Below are 15,567 nucleotides of genomic sequence, written 5' to 3'. Positions count from 1 at the left end.
GCTAGCCTCCGATCCTCAATGTAACCTACCAACTACGTGGTAGTACGAAATGATTTTCTTTTAATTTAATTCAATGAACCCATCTCTGGAAAGGCCTCAAGCTTTCTTCAATCACACACTAGAAAGATATTGCCAAAATGATAATACCAATTGAATCCTATCAAGAAAATAAATTCATTTCTATTTATTGAGGTTGCCACATGTTGGTAGCAAAGTCATATCTGTGATACAACAAGGAAATTTGCCAATAGCCATCTTGAGCTACTGTATTTCAGTTCTATATGGAAGGATTCTTCTCATATTATTAACAAACATGACGGAAAATTGAACTATTCCTAAATAAAAACTACAATGAAGTGGCCTAAAGACAGATTCATACATAAACTTGGGGTTATTACCGTTAATTCACTCACAAATCCTGCTCCCACAACTTAAAGAATGTCGATTAACAACATTCAAGCTAACTAATCTAGATTTAAACATAAACTTGGGGTTATTACCATTCATTCATCCCAGCTTAATCTAGGTGATTTCTCCTACCAAACCATATTATTACTGATATCCCAAGATCAGTGAAGTAAAGCAATGAACACCACCTTTCCAGCAAAAAGACAAGACGAAAGGGAAAGTACCCTTTTGCACATGCGATGGAACTCTCTGGACTTTGAACTCTCCCTTGAGGTCGACCAACCCTTCGTTGATTTCTTCTGTAGTCTTCAACCCTAATTTCATTCATTTCCTCCTCTCGCTTTGCCATCATCACTACTGAGGATGAAGGGTTTTAGAACAACACCGTCTGAGGAGGCACACGAATCATGCTAATGTGCTGGATTTTAGCACCATTGAAGGAGGATTTGAAGATTGGGAAATGGGGTTGCGAAGAGAAGCTTATCGACGAAGAGAAAGCAATTGGGAGGCTCAACATCTTATTCTTTCTAGCTACGTTTTGTTTAGCGGCTCAACATCCTGGACGAAGTGGAGGAAATCGCGCAACCGTTGGACGAAATTTCACCTGCAACGAGGGAGAGAAGAGGGATGAACGAGGGAGAAAAGAGGGCGAGGAAGCTTGCTGGTTGAGGAGAGAGAAAAGAACGAGGGAAATAAAGAATAGGCTGTTGATGAAAATAATAAAATAATGTGATAAAAGGTGAAAAGTAACTCACCAATAATAGAGAGTCCTCTTAATTTACTGTAGCTCACATGTTAAGCTTTGGAGCATTGACTAGTCCAATGCAGATGTTTTTTCTAACATATAGCCAAATTATGGACTTGCATTGGCATTTGGCTAGCCAATTGTCAATGCTATAAGCTTCGGCTCGGATTATCCGGAGGCAACCACGAGGATCAGAACAAGGATGGGGCCCAAAACCAGACAATAGCTAAAAAGAATCTTGGATAAACACAAGGATGTACTTGCCTGGAGCCACGAAGATATGCCAAGAATAGATAACGAGATCATCGATCATCAACTTTATGTGAACCCCAAAGCCAAGACGATCCAACAAAGGAGAAGGGATTTTAGTATGGAGTACGCAGCCATAACAGAAGAGGTTGATTGTTTGGTAGCTGTTAGGTTCATACATGAGGCCATTACCTCGAATGGCTTTCCAACATAGTGCTAGTAAGAAAACCAATGGTAAGTAGAAAATGTGCGTTGAGTTCCCGGACTTGAACAAAGCCTACCAAGATGATAGTTTTCCCTTGCCTCGTATAGATTTGATAGTGGACTCCACGATTGGGCATTGAATGTTAAATTCCAGGGATGCCTACCAGATGATAAGGAGAAAACGTCGTTCATAACGGATTAGGGCTTGTACTGCTATTGAGTCATGCCTTTTGGCCTAAATGAAAGGCCCATCGATCAAAGATGGGTGAACCGTATGTTTCAAAGACAGATTGGCCAAAATATGGAAGTTTATGTCAACGGCCTGTTGGTCAAGTGTAAAGAACCTAAGGATCATTCAGCTAATTTATAGGAAACCTTTGTTGTGCTATGATATAATAAAATAAATTTGAATCCAGTAAAGTGTGCCTTCGTCATAAGCTCGAACAAATTCCTAAGCTTCATTGTCTCGGAAAGACGATTGGAGGCCCTTCCAGGAAAAAAATTACACCAATAATGAACATGGGGCTAGCCTGGATCATAAGTGAAAGACTAACGGGGCAAGTGGTGGCAGTCAATAGGTTCGTCGCCAGGGCCACAGACAAATGCTTACCCATCTTTAAGGTGTTGCAGAAAGCCCAGTCTTAGAATTGTGAGTATGGCCGAGTATTCGAAAAGCTGAAGGAGTACCTCTCCAACTCGCCTTTTCTGAGCTAGACGGATATGGGAGGGACATTGTACCTATACTTGGTGGCCTACCTAGTAGTAGTCTCTACAGCCTTGGTAAGAGAAAAGAAAGGCACCCAAAGACCAATATACTACCCGAGCCGAGCATTCAGAGGAGCCAAGTCCCGATACCTGCATATGGACATGTTGGCATTTGCACTAGTGATAATAGCCTGAAGACCATATTTCCAAGCTCACCCGATTAAAGTCCTAAAGAAAACTACTATGAAAAAAGCATTACACAAGATGCCACCAGCTGCCTCATGAACTAGTCGATAGAGTCAAGCAAGTTCGACATTGAGTACATTCCCCAAAACACAATGAAATGGCAGATCTTGGCTGACTTTGTAGCTGAGCTCACCAACCTTCCAAAGGAAAGCCCAGGTATGTTGATCAGAAAACCCTAGCAAGGCTTTGCCGACGGTTCGTCTTGCCACAATGACGGGGGGTATGAGTGTATATCAAAGTCGAGTCCAAAGAAGAACACCATTACACAATAAAGCTCACCTTTAAAACCACTAATAATGCGATAGAGTACGAGGCATTGCTGGTAGGACTCAATGCAACTGGCGCATTAGGGGCCAAGGAAATTGAAATGAGAGTCGACTCTCAGATGGTCGTCAACCAGGTTGTATGGGAATAAACAACGAAGAGCGAAAAATTGAAGAAATACTTGCAATTGGTATTGGAGAAGTGTGATCGATTTTGGTATTTCAGTATCAGGCAAATACCGCGAGAGGAAAATTGGCACGAGCCACCTTGGGAATGAAGGATCTCTCCCTACCATGGGAAGCGACATCAAGGACGTTGGAAACTCCCGCTATTGGAGCGAAGATCTAGGAAGTTAGTTTGGCAACGCCAATTTGGGCATCAGGTATAGCAAAACACATGAACCAGGGAACTCCTCGAGGAGAAAACGAAGCGAGAAAGCTTAAGAGCTGGGCAACGCGCTTTGCCCTAATAAATAGAGTATATACAAGCGAAGCTTCTCTATCTCTCTCCTATGATGCGTATAATCGGAAGAATCGCAGTAAATATTGATAGAAATCCATGAAAGAGTTTGTGGGACTCACTACGGTGGAAGAGCTGTAGCAGGAAAGGTCGTAAGGGCTGGCTATTATTGGCCACATGCCCTTAGAGGCAAAAGAAGTTTGTCAAGAGATGCGTGGAATGTCAACTTTTTGCGCCTGTTCCACGTCGCCCACTAGATGAGCTTAAGTTGATCATTAGAAAAAAAAAAAAGGGTTTGGAACGGTTCAGTCCATTATGTAAGCAGTCCGGTGTGGTACTGGTCCAAACTAGTGCGGTACCTGTTTTCATATTTTGAAAACAGGTTTAAACCTTACCGAATTGGTATATATGTATAATTTTTTATATTATATGTAATATTTTTATATTATATTATATGTTATATTTTTATCATTGATATATATATATATATATATCAATGATAAATATATTTTTTGCATAAGAAATTATAATATATATTCTTTCTATAAATACATTTTTACATATTTGATCATATATACTCATATAAAAAGTCTAGAACTTATATAGACTATAGTTAAGTTCAAAACTATACTAGTATGTGTTAGTTATCATAAAATAATGTACTTCTACTATAATATAAATAGATTAATAGCTTAGTTTATGTAAATAACATTTTATTAGTAACATAGATAATTCGTAAAACTAGAAAATCATATTGGACCATATCTTAACTGAAAAGACTATAAGTTTTAGTTTCGATAGTGAATCGGTCCTGTATTGGTTCTTCAATTACCAATATATATCGGTTTGATTATAAAAAAAATGTACAAAACCGAATCGAACCGGACCTGTTACACTCATATCGATCATGTTGTCTTGCCCATTCACCCAATGGGGGGTGGACATAGTCGGCCCTTTAACCCCCAGGAAAAAGAGGTGTGAAGTTCGTGATAGTCGTTGTGGACTACTTCGCAGGTGGGTAAAAGGCTGGAGCTTTGGCCATGATCACGGCTAGCAACATCACTAGATTTCTATGGACGTCTATTGTATGTAGATTCGATATTCTCTAGTTTGTGATCTCCAACAACTGACGATAGTTGGACTCTGACCATTATCGCAACTGGTGTAAAGGGTTGGGGATCAAAGGCACCCTCAGGCTAATGTACAAGTAAAATCAGCCAACAAAACCCTTTTCAGAATCTTGGAAAAAAAAAAAGAAGCCAACTCACCGAAGAGGAAATTAGGCAAAAGAACTCTTAGGAGTCTTGTGGGCCTACCGAACAACCGTGCGAATGCCAACTAGAGAAAACCCCTTCGTGCTGACATATGGGAGGTGGCGGTAGTGCCAATAACAAGAGATTGGAAGAGCATGCCGACTTACTGGAAGAAAAGCGAGAAGAGGCCGAAGTGCGAATGGTGATTAACAAAAGAGAGACCGAACGTTACTTCAACCAAAGGGTGAAGCCGAAATCCTTCAAAGTCGACAACCTGGTTCTAAGGGAAACAAGACTAACAACTCCAAAAGAAGGGAGGCTAGGCCCTCGATGGGAGTGATCATACGTGGTAGTCACCAACAACCAGCCAGGCTTATACCGACTCAAAGATGCCCAAGGAAGGGAGCTGCCCTACCCATGGGATGCCAAGCACTTGAGAAAATAGTATGCCTAAGGGCCACCCATGTATGCTGGAAAGAAACAAATGGAATCGCCTCTTTTCTAAAATTGTTGTGTCCAATCCAACAAAATATTTTTACTCACAAACCCAAGTCCCTAGACTTACCCACAAAGTCGAGTCTCTAAACTTGGCTACAAAGTTGAGTCTCTAGATTCATATGACAAGACTCTTGTCGTGGATAAAGGGGGAAGACATTCCATCAACTCGCACATCGGATGAAGGGGGAAGACAACCTGTTCACTACTTTCATCGTCAACCTTTTAGCCAGCATGGTGACTAATAGAACCATGATGGCCCTTTCGCTGTGTTGGCCCTCGCCCACCAACTCGAGTCCCTAGACTCGCATAAACAATTCGAGGGTGACAACAGTCCCTTGGCTATTTTGACTTTTGCCCAAAAAATCGAGTCCCTCGACTCGCACAACAACCAAAGGTCAGAGATAGCCCTTTGGCTGCTCTAACCTTTGCCAATGAGTCCAGTGACTCATGCAGCAACTAACAGGCAAAGATAGTCCATTGACTATCCCGTCCCTCGCCCCTAAGTCGAGCACCCTTTTCCCCTCGCCTCAGTTGGTGAATGGGTAAAGGCGATCACAAATAGGGATGCACAAGCCCTCACCCTTGATTATCACACCCAGGCATGTGCAATATAGCAATTGCCTAAGAAAGAAAAATCACAACAAATGAAGAGAAATCGCCTTATTTTTAGGTCACTCTACCAAACCGCTTTTGTTCTGGTTAGTTAATTGTCCTTTAAGTCTGCTCTAATAAGAAATCCAGACTAGGGGCATCCATCCAGGGCATTTAAGAATTCAAATTCAGAACAAAAAACAACATGGCGAAGCGAGAGTAGGCACAACAAGAGTTTAATTCAGGATAAAATGATTACAAAGCTGTGTTAAATTTTTTTTTCTTCAGGTATGCAACATCGAATTAGGAAAGGCATCGGGCATTAGGGAGTAAGCAACATGGAAGGTGGTGCTATTGAGCTTGATGAAGCCCAACCTCAACGACGACAAATCTATATCAAGGTTCTTCCACAGGTGACACCTCAAACTCTTCATATGATACGAAAAGCCTCTTCACAAACACCCCTAGCCGCTACAAGTAGGGGTGAACAAAAAGACCGAATACCCGGCCCGACCGAATTACAGACCCGACCCGACCCGAATTACCCGACCCGGTTGTGTTTTAAAGCGGAAACGGAATACCCGTTACCCGATTTGTTTTTAAACAGGTATTACCCGTTTACCCGATTTCATCTAAAATCTCACGGAATACCCGCTCGAGTCGACACTCTCCCTCGCAGCGGCTCTCCTCCTCACAAGCTCACTCTCTCCATCGCAGCTCTCTCCATCGCAGCTGACTCTTGCAGATCTCACTCTCTCCATCGCAACTCAGAATCAAGGTTAGTGGGTTAAACCCATTAATTCTTCTACTTTGCTGTCGTAGATTTCAACTTTCTCAAAATTTCTATTCTATTATGCTCGTTGGTAAAATTTGGCATCTGGTTTAGGGTTTTCTTCTCCTTTTCTTTTCGTAGCAATGCATAAATGTTTTCGTAGCAATGCATAAACATAAATGATTTTGTGTTTAGGGTTTTAGTTGTGAGATTTGATATCTGTTTTATTTTAATGATTGTGTCGATTTTGTTTTGTTTGTTCTTATATTTTTGGTTGAGTTTTCAGTGTGATAATGAACCCAATCACACACTGTTTTGGTACTCTGGTACTTCAGGAATTTGATTACCAGTTTGGTAGTCTGGGTTTATGTTAGAACATATTCCTTAGCATGAAATGTGTCTCTGTAGAGGCAGAGTCGCTATGATGGAGGTTGTAATGTGTCTAAACATGGGAAAGCCGTGGATTTGGTTTGAGTTTCACTTCAGTTTAGAGCATGCATGTACAATGGGAGAAGTGGTGGGGGAGAATCATGATCATAGCAAATTGAAAAAATGCATATATGCTTAAGTTCACAGATTGCTTGACTAACAGTAACAATGTGAATACATTAAGCTAATGATATTTTTTTCCCATATAATGTCAAATAAAACCTTACCATCTCTCTCTCTCGTGGCTCACCTTTTTAAGCTCCAACATGGATTCTCTTTGCCACTGAAAAACCCATCACCTCTCTCTAGAGATAGTACTAGATTCTATCTTCACTCTTTTCCCTTCATCATCTTTATATACTCGCAGACACAGAGAGAGTGAGGGTGGGTAAGGGGCAGAGGGGAGTGAGAAACATTCTTAACAACCAACTATTAAACAAACAGCTAAGAGGCTTGCCTGCCTTATCTGTTGAACTGCAGCGGCTTTTCCTCCACTTCTTGAAGTGGGCTCCTTGGTGTCAAACTCCACAAACTCCCCAGAACTTCCAAATAGCAATCGATTGGCAAAGATGTTTTCATGTGGAATCCCAAGGACTGATGCAACAGGCTTCAAAATAATTTGTTTAATCAATAATTACAAAAAGTAATCCGCTCTTCAATTTATTCCCCAATTTGAAAAAGTAGATGCCATATACCGAATCCCATATAAACAAGAACTCTATGAGCCCTACAACTGTTGATATGTCAGATCACAAAATAAGTTTTTTTATAAGTAGATCACAAAATAAGTTAACCTTCTGAAGCATTCAAAATGGAGGACATTGAAGAAATCTAAGTATTGAATGAACAAATACCTATTCATTTGTTCTAATAATTTCTAATAAAATATTCTTAGTATACAGTATGTACAATAATAAAGCACTTCCAAGGTGCCATCATCATTCGAAGCTTTTCCTTTTTAAGGAGTAGAAGTCATGAATACCGTTTAATCTGAAATTAACATCAAACTATTGGTCATTACCAGTCATCCAGTGGAAAGCAAAAGAAAAATAGATGTCAACAGACAAAAAGCCAGATCTATACTATGCAAGATTGTTTGTGAATACCAAGTAGCACAATTATGTTTGTAATTATTGTTCTTCACCATCATAACCTATAATGGTGGTATCTCCATTGTATAAACAGTTCAGAGTTTCAATTTGATGGCATGACTCAGTATGAAACAAAATAAAATCTGTAGTAGGAAACCAATGATGGCCATTATATTTTAATGGCTTGACAAGCCTATGCTCTGCCATTTAAAATTTCCATGCTTCGTGTACTTATTCTATAAGCTAATAGTTATACTAGTGAAAGTTACAACTATAAAGAACAATAGACAATAATATTAATCTGACAACTCACTTACCCTTGAAAACAGGAGGGATCATTTCAACAATAATTTTACGGCTGGAGCACGAAACTTGCATTTGACATAGTTGGGAACTTGGTTGACTGTTACAGAAATGGTTGCAAGGAAACTTGAATTTATTAAAATGATGACTGCAAAAGTCACTTCCACTATGTTTCGATAACTTACTGTATAAAGGATGCAAACATGGAACTAACTTTGTTGGCATATATATCGTCTCTTTTTGGATTTGATCAATGAAAAAGGAGTTGAAACGGATCAATTTTTTGGATAGTTATTATGTGCTTGAGTCTCTCTTTGCATCCTTTTAAGGGAATATGTTTTCTTTAATTTGTAGGTATCGTACTCTATTTTTTTTTTAATTTGCAGGGAATATGCCTTCATCTGGGTCTGAATCAATGCTCAGTGTGATTCATTTGGATAGTACTCAGCCTCCAACTTTGGATAGCTCTCTCCCAACAACTAGTCCTCAAGTTCGCCCTCCTATCACAAGGAAACGGGGAAGATCAGATGTATGACAACACTTTACGAGGATTGAGAATGTCGAGGATCCCAATGAGCCCAAAGCCACGTGCGATTATTGTGGTAAGGTTTTGTTATGTCATCCTAAAAAACAAGGTACTTCATCTTTGAAGTACCATCATCAGACATGTAAAGTCTTTAATGCTAGTGGAGTTGGAAGGGATAACCCCCAATAAAAAATGACCGGGACTAGGAAGACGGGGGTGGATGGTACAACTAGCAGTCCTAGTATTGGACTTGCTAAGTACAATGAACAGAAAATACGATCGGTGGTAGCTAAAATGATAATCATGGATGAGCTATCGTTTAGATTTGTAGAAAAACAAGGTTTTAAAGACTTTATGGCCGTAGTTGAGCCTAGATTTCGAATCCCCTCTCGCATTACTATTATGCGAGATTGTATGAAGATGTACATATTAGAAAAAGATAAGTTGAAGAACATGTTCATGGCATCTGATTATAAGATTTGCATCACTACTGACATGTAGACATCAATTCAAAATCTTAACTATATGTGCATAACAGTCCATTTTATTGATGATGATTGGATCTTGCATAAGAGGATTATAGATTTTAAGAAAGTTCCTGATCACAAAGAAATAACAATAGGAAAAGAGATTGAGTCATTTGTACTTGGATGGGGCATAAAGAAGATATTTACAATCACAGTCGACAATGCATCCTCTAATACTACGGCCATTGATTATTTGAGAAAAATTGCCAAACTTAGGGATTGTATGGTATTAGAGAATGAACTTATGCATATAAGATGTTGTGCACATATTTTGAATCTCATTGTTCAAGATGGATTGAAAGAAGTTGATAAATCAATTGTCAATATTCGAAATGCAGTAAAATATGTGAAATCTTCCCCTGCAAGACTTAATAAGTTCAAGTCATGCGTAGACAAGCAAAATATTTTGGGTGGTGGGCTTCTTTGTCTTGATATTCCAACTAGATGGAACTCAACATATCTAATGTTGAGTGCGGCTCTCAAATATTATGCGGCGTTTGAGGTGATGCAAAATGAAGACAATGAGTTTGGCCCATATTTACGTGAGGTTGAACAAGGAATACCAACTTTACATGATTGGGAAACCATTAAGGTTTTTGTAAAATTTTTGAAGCTTTTTTATGATACGACTTTGCGGGTTTCAGGCTCAATTTATGCAACTTCAAATTTGTTCATTAGAGAAGTATTTACAGTCTATAATTATTTGAACAAATTTTCTATGAGTGAGAGTAATATGCTGAAAACCATGTCGGAGAGGATGTTGTTGAAATATGACAAGTATTGGGGGGATATTTAGAAATTGAACAAAATGTTGTTTATTGCATCTATGCTTGATCCGCGCTTCAAGTTAGAAGTTTTGGCATTTTGTTTTAGAAATTTTCTTGGGAATGAGCGAGCGTCTGAACTTGTTGATTGGTTAAAGAGGATCATTGAGCGGATGTATAAGCAATATTCAAAATCTAGTGTAGGTTCAAGTAGGAGCCAATCAAGTGTTGGTGAGACCCAAAGCAATACTTCTTATGATAATGTGGATGATATATTAAGTATGTTTGAACAATATCAAGCATCAAAGGGTGTGGTAGAGTCTAAATCAGAATTGGATAAGTATTTCATGGAAAGTGTTGAAGGATCGACACCCGACTTTGATATTCTACTATGGTGGAAGGTGAACTCAATCAGATATCCGATCCTTGCCAATATGGCTCGAGATGTGTTAGCTATTCCCACATCTACTGTTGCTTCTGAGTCGGCATTTAGTGTTGGAGGTCGTGTCTTAGATTCATTTCGTAGCTCATTGGCCCCAACAACAGTTGAATCTCTTATTTGCACACAAAGCTGGTTAATGGCTCCCTCTATTAATTATGACTTCCAAGATGTAATGGAAGATGCTGAAAGCTACAAGTTGGAAATCGGTAAGATTCACATTTGAACTTTATTTTCATATAGTGTTTTCAATTAATTATATGTTTAACATAATTTTTTTTCATGTAGAGATAACTTTGAAGAATATTTTAAATGAGATCGATTGAAGATTACTTGAAGTACTTTTGGATCAAAACTAGCTAATCTAAGAGTAAGACCATTTTTTTTTTTTTTGTGGGCCTGTTCTTCAATCTTCACTTTCTTTCTTAGCAATAGAGGATGTCCAATTTTAGTATCATTATCCAATTTTTTGTGGGCATGCAGATTAGCTAGTTTTGAAGACAAGATGAAGATTCGTGAACACGCATCAAGGACAGGATGGGAGACGTGTTTGTGGGTCCGGTTTAATTGATATGTATGCCAAGTGTGTTTGTGTTGGAAGTGCTCGCTAAGTGTTTGATAGGATTGAAGTAAGAGATGCTGTGTTATGGAACTTTATGGATCAATACCCCTCTTTTTTAGTTTTTTTTTTTTTATGTGGATATTTACAAACATATTTTTTGTAAATTCTTGGAGTCAGAAGATTAAGAGACTAACATATATCTATTTTCCAAAAAAAAAAAAAAAATCGGGTAATCGGGTATTCCGAAAATAGTGTACGGGTCGGGCAATCGGGTATTTGGTAAATCGGGTAATCGGGTAATGGAATAATCTTGGGGTCGGGTCGGGTCGAAACATTAGAATTCAGGTCGGATTGGGTCGGATGAACAGTGCTAGCTACAAGTTGAGGGCCTAGGCGAACAACCTCCTCCTAGGAAGCGGTCAACTCTGCCTTCAGGCGGGTGACATTGTCCTTGTGGTTGATGGAGTTTTGTTTGTGAAACTCCATCGTCTTGCCAAGTTTGAGGAATTTCTCATTATGCTCTTTGAGGTCCTTGTTAGTAGTGGCATACTGAGTTTCTAACTCAGCCATCGGACCTCGAGTGACATCGAGTGTTAGGGATAGCTCTTGGCGGGAGTCCAAGGAGTGAGACAATTGGTTAGCATAATCCAAAGCCTACTTGTTTCCCCCCTCAAACTCCTCTTCCAAATGACGGATCCTATCCCAACCGTTGTTGCACTCCATCTCCAGAAGGCCAACTTAAATTTTTTTTTTCGTCACCTCTTCCTTGGATTGTTGAAGTTTATGGCATAAGTAGGCCATTCCATCCTAGAATCCGAAAGTGTCTTCCTCCAACATGTGAGATTGTGCGGCCTAGTTTTGCCAAAATGTCTCTCTTTGCCCACAAATTGGAAATGACCACATCAGTCTCCGTGGCATAAGTAGGGAGTGAGTGAATCTCATCCGCAGATAAAGATGGCGATGCAAAATCCACTCGACAAGATCATCGACACCCTAGAATGCAAAGAAAGTCTGTAAGAATATGAGGTTAAAGGGATGAGGCAATGGTTGAACACAAAAAAGGCTTACTAGAGATAAGTACGCCTTGAGGAGATCAGTAATGTCCCAAATCGACTGCTCCAACCAACTTCGAGGTTGCAAGCTAGGTCTTGGAGGGCGCGACCAAGAAGGGTGAGAACAGGAAGGACTAGGCAACCTCGAAGAATGAAGTGTCTTTTTGGCAAGAGAAAGCTCGACAACACCCAACTGAGCAACGACTAGGACAGAGAGGTTGGGGAGACTGAGGTGTTGGCACGACACTGGTTGTCTTGCCACCGCTAAAGGAACCTTCCCAATAGAAGAAAAGTTTATGGGAGGTTAAGAAACATGGTCTGGCCCCTCCCCTAAGATAGGAAGAGGGTGGATTTCCTCACCAAAGATAGTTGTGGGCGAAGGGATGGGTGAGGGAGCTTGAGGGTCAGGATATCCGCCTTGGAAAAAATCTCAAGGGTCATGTGGAAGAGCAAAAACCTCATCGCCTAACAAAATAAGCACCGAAACGAAGGCGATCGCTAGGGGTTGAGGCCAAGTGGGTGGCCATGCTGCTCCTGAAAGGCGGTGAAGTCTGTCACTGACGAATGCTTAACGACGCTTAGCTGCTACCCCCAGAAGCCAACGAGGACTGCCCGCGAAAGGGAGCAGTAGCATGGCTAGAACTTCATTCGCAAGAAGATTGGTCCTCGTCATGAACTTAGTCGTCCGTACGAGACTCCTTCCTCTTTTACTCCAATGGGATGGAAGGCTTGCTTCTTTATCCACGAGAACAGGGCAAATCGTTCAAAAAGTAACGCCTAACAACACGAGAACGGGAAGGCATCACCAGAAATCAGTCAATGTTTTCCCGGGTAAGGACAATGTCGGTCAATACCGCCTCTCGGTTTTGGTCCGCCACTGGTAAACTGCTTGAAGAAAATCTTTTTCCTAGATGAAGGGACCACATCAAACTTGCAATCCTCAGAAACCCTACTCCACACCACTCAGATGGGAACTCCTGGCGACTGACTTCTCCCTTTGGGAACTCCCAACAAGTGCCCGACACAAAAAAAAAACCATTTTCGCAAGTCCTTAACATGGGAGTAATGGGGTTCAATGTACACCACCCTACCTGTGGGATGCGAGCGAAAGCTGCACAAATTACTACCCAAACGACGAACAAAAAAGCGGTTAAGGAATTCCCGGGGTGTATGGTTGGGGTATTCTTCGCCCAGAGGCTCCAGGAATTGACACCACATGATGCAGCATACCAATAACGTCCTCTAAGCCTAGCGAATCTAGAACATCCCTTATCAGTCGGCAGAAAGGAATTCATAACTCTATCTAGAACAGAAGCATATAAAGGGCCATCTTTCGGGCAAACCCCTCTGAACCTACAACCCTACAGGTAGACTCAGGCACCTCCAAAACCACCTAGTTAGGGACTCTATATGAATGCCGTACGGAGTCTAGGTCAACTTGGGTAACCGAGGAGACCCAATGACAACCCTCGAAATCGTTGGGATGGTAAGTGCCACCGCTCCAACCTTTTGGGAAGGAGCATGCAAATGGGAGGAACGTGAACCATGAGAACCATGACGAGAAATGTTACGTGGAACCATGAAGAATGGAGAAAAGACTAGTGGTAGATGGAAGAAGGAAAGCAAGAAATTAGGGTTTGGATGGAAGTGTGAGGGCAAAAACAATGGGCACTTAATAAAGAGCATTCTTCCTTTCAAAAAAATAAAAATAATAAAGACACCCCATTTTGTTGTCCTTGGGGACACACCTGTTGAGAAAAATATTGGACAAAATTTGCTAATTAAATGTCATTTTCCATAGAAAATTATAACCATATCTTATAAATCTCACATATTCTACTAGAATACACAAATGTCATAAGCCCACAATCTGTATCTATGTTTTCCTAAATTTTGGAGTGTCTCAACTAAAAAGTTATGAAAATTACTTTGATTATAAGTAGATTATATAAAAATAATTTTACAGATTAATATAATTTGATTTGATTCTATAAATCAAATTTTAAATTTCATTTTATTAAACAAATAAATTTAATAAATCACGTAAAATCTCGTTAATTTATAAATTTATTTTTATACAATTTCCATCGATATGCCTTCCCGTTGAGAGAAGCATTGATCCAGATTGTCACTTACTTGACATGTATTTACTTTTATTTTATTTATCAAATCAAACGGCTGACCGTGGACTTTCCAAAGCAGCGGAGGGTGCGTTGAGTTGGTTATAAGTCTATCCGACTGAAACGGTCACAAATTAGTGTCGCCCCTCTTCTTCTGACAAGAGAGGTTTATTATATTATATGGCAAAGGGAGAGGGAGGGAGAGAGACAAAACCAGCACCAAGAAGAAGAAGAACAACCACCACAGAGGTATGATCTTTGACTATTCCCTATATCTCTGTGATCAATGTTTTAACTTTAGTTTCGGAAACACGGTGCCCTAAGGGAGGGATTATTGGAAAATCTCCTTGAATTTTGATCGAGTCGGATTAGATTGGGGTCAAATTCTGATGACCCATTGAGGGAAACTAATTTTTATTAATGGGTTTTCTTTCTGGGTTAAAGTAATGGGCATTTTGGCTCTTTTCCTAGTTTGCATTTACCTTGACGTTTTTGGAAATTGGAGATTATTATTTCGGGTTAAGAAAAAAGAACTTTTGGTGATTGCTGTTTAAATATACGTATTGAGACTAATGAAGCTATAATATTGTTAGCTATATGCTATGATGTTGTTAGCTATATGCTATGATGTTGTTAGCTATATGCTTGAAGTTTTAATGAAGCTTTTCTCACATAACATGTCATGTCATAGGTGCATAAAAAGGGCTTACATGAAAATGCTAACAATATCATAGCATATAGCTTAAAAACGACACCTTTCAAATATAGAACATTTTGCAATAATCATTAAAGGCATGATCATACTAGTTACCTCGTTTCCTTTAGTCTCGTAGTTCTACACCACTTTAACAACCTAACTGTTCCATTACTTAGAGAATTCTCTAACTTTTGAGTCTTTCTATGCATGTTTGTTATCAGAAGAATGGATCTGATTTCCTTGCTGCTTTCTCAAAGAAAATGATTCTTTTCTATGGTTGGTCATTCTATTAAATCATGTTTTTTTTAAGGAAGAGGGACGGTGCTCCCAATTTTATTAATAGCCCTCACTTCGGCGGAGGAATACCATGTACAAAACAAGAACTTGGGGGTTACAAAAATCCCAAACCAAGTCCTAAACAAACTAAAACTATATTAACTATCAATACAATATAAAATGTAAACTACAATAACCAATGTTTGAAAACAGTACAAGAAAATCTATATTAAGAGCTACAAACAGGACACTAAAATGTAAAGTACTTAAGTAACCACCATCTAAAAGTAAAGCACATGGAAATCATGTTTGATAGTGCTACTAGGATACCATGTGCAAAGGCACTTTTTGGGTTTACTAAACTTATATCAACTAGACCTTTCTCCT

The 15,567-nt window shown here is 39.6% G+C and overlaps 1 protein-coding gene across 2 annotated transcripts in view; it reads left to right on the top strand.

The window, feature by feature from the left end:
* Positions 1–14,334: 14,334 nt before the first annotated feature.
* The window catches only part of LOC108986636 (phospholipid-transporting ATPase 2-like), a 60,996-nt gene continuing 59,763 nt past the window's right edge, over positions 14,335–15,567 (top strand). The window contains exon 1 of one of the 2 annotated variants that reach the window (XM_035687475.1): positions 14,335–14,456. The gene's annotated coding sequence lies outside the window, so the exon portion shown is untranslated. The remainder of the gene's footprint in view (positions 14,457–15,567) is intronic. The other variant, XM_018959317.2, reaches the window with a different exon arrangement.

Source organism: Juglans regia, chromosome 1 (genome assembly GCF_001411555.2).
Source record: "Juglans regia cultivar Chandler chromosome 1, Walnut 2.0, whole genome shotgun sequence".
Lineage (NCBI taxonomy): Eukaryota > Viridiplantae > Streptophyta > Magnoliopsida > Fagales > Juglandaceae > Juglans > Juglans regia.
The sequence above is the reverse complement of the archived record's forward strand: the minus strand, read 5'-3'. Positions and strand labels throughout refer to the sequence as shown.